Source organism: Charadrius vociferus, unplaced genomic scaffold (assembly GCF_000708025.1).
Source record: "Charadrius vociferus isolate BGI_N301 unplaced genomic scaffold, ASM70802v2 scaffold14, whole genome shotgun sequence".
NCBI classification, from domain to species: domain Eukaryota; kingdom Metazoa; phylum Chordata; class Aves; order Charadriiformes; family Charadriidae; genus Charadrius; species Charadrius vociferus.
The window spans coordinates 2475059-2476986 of NW_009648876.1; the positions used below are offsets into that span (position 1 = coordinate 2475059).

Sequence of the window (1928 nt, forward strand, 5' to 3'; positions counted from 1 at the left end):
AAGCTGGCCAACCCCTCACGTTATATGGTTTCTGTAGAAAAGATGTGCTAGGGAAAAAAAGAAGCAGATTTAAATTCTATATGACAACTTACCATGGAGTAAAATATGCTGACTTTTTAAAATTGAAGGCAGCATATGGTAAAGTATTTTTTCTTTGAAATGGTACTCTGTGCCAGGGTGTATATGCTTGTACATCCTTGCATACATATGAATTCTTATATAAATAGGCACTGCTATCACCAAAATATTTTTAACTCTCTGTTACTTGTGCCTGATTGATTTAGATAAATATATAGTCACTTGGGGTCTTATCCCACCAGTATTTATTTTGGTTGATTTTTCATCAACGTCAGGAAAACTAATAGCCAAGTTTTGTCCAGAGCAGGAGCACTGAAGCAGTCTTTCCCTGCTTTGAGCTTTTGAGATCACTGTATTTCACAGTCGTACACCTTCCTTTCTTACATAGCTATGAAAAAAAAGTAATATATACACAGATACATACATACATATATAATATATATGTGCATATATATTTATACGTACACATATATGAAATATACGTACACACACCTTTATACACAAATAGTGTCTCACCTGAAAAAGTTTGTCTCTTCTCGAGGTTTTTAAAGAAAAGCAGGAGCTATCAATGGCCAACAAGTTTGTTGCTACGTCTCCTTCAGAGTCGTGCTCATAACTGGGCACAACCCCAAGATAAACTGGGGTTGGGGTGGAGCTAACCACCTCATTAATTGTGCTGGAAACGAGGAAACTAACTCCACTATCTCCCATTTCAGAAGAAATTAAGGTCCAAGCGTCTCTGACGCCCCCTTTGGATCCAGTTTAGAAATGAGTAGTCGGCAGTTTCCATCTGGTTCTCGCACCCTTTGTCAGAGCCAAACCACAGTTCGAGGATAGCTCTTACACCAAAGCTCCCAAACTGCAGGTTGGGTTGCGTTCACAAGCTCTTTCCTTCCACCTCATTTAAGATGCATATCACCATGTGATGGCTGTCAACCCCTGTACGCCATCTAATAAACTGGAACTGCATTTAAGCAGTTGACCCAATTTGCTGAGCATTCCCCTCTTGACTTTTATATCCCACCTTTCTCTTCTGTCCCAAACCTCAATTCTTTTTTTCCCTGTGTTGTCTTGCAGAGGCAGACATTGGGCAGTTTATCAGCTGAGCTCCCAAAGGACAGTGTACTCTGTGTTACAATGCAGTTCCTCTGGGATACACGTTGACAATCTTTGCCTTCACATACCAGGCCAAACCCACTCAAGGGATGCCTCTCCAGTCTTTCTATTTTTAACCAAAAAAAAAAAAAAATCCTGAAGATACATGGATTTTCTAGGTTCCATCGCTGGAACATATTATCAATGTGGATGTTTCAACAACTGAGCAGGAAAACAACTGTCACATTACATTAATACCATAGCTGGTTTTTGTCCAAGCTATTCCCATCTCTCATCCTCCGCCCTATGCATATCACTATGCGTTGCTGATCGGTTCGCATTAAAAGAGCAAAAATGGGGAGTTTAAGTATATGCATATTAATGTAAACGAGCAGGTCCCATTTTGTGCTACAGATGTCAGCCAAAAGCAGAGCAAAGCCCGATTTTTGCTGCATGTGCTCATCAAAGTTTAAAAGAAATTGAGTGTGCACTGCTCCGTCCTAAGGCAATACAGGCAGCAGATGCTGCCTCCATGCAGTAGAAGAGCCTCAGTTGTTGGCACCGAAGTAACCTCACGGGTCGTCGATTAAATTGGAGCTCGACTGGCTTTTTTTGTTGTTGTTGTTTTCAGTGGAAAAATGAAAAGCCGGGGCAGAAAACGCCCGTGCAGCTTCCCCCGCACCCTCCGCCCAGCCCGAGCATCTCCGGCTTCAGGCTCCAGCGGGGCCGGCACCGGGCGGCTGTCCGCACCCCGG

General features: G+C 42.6%; 1 protein-coding gene across 1 annotated transcript in view; it reads left to right on the top strand.

The window, feature by feature from the left end:
• Positions 1 to 648: 648 nt before the first annotated feature.
• Positions 649 to 1928, top strand: part of ACTC1 (actin, alpha, cardiac muscle 1) — a 6940-nt gene continuing 5660 nt past the window's right edge. The window contains exon 1 of the mRNA XM_009886926.1: positions 649 to 657. The gene's annotated coding sequence lies outside the window, so the exon portion shown is untranslated. The remainder of the gene's footprint in view (positions 658 to 1928) is intronic.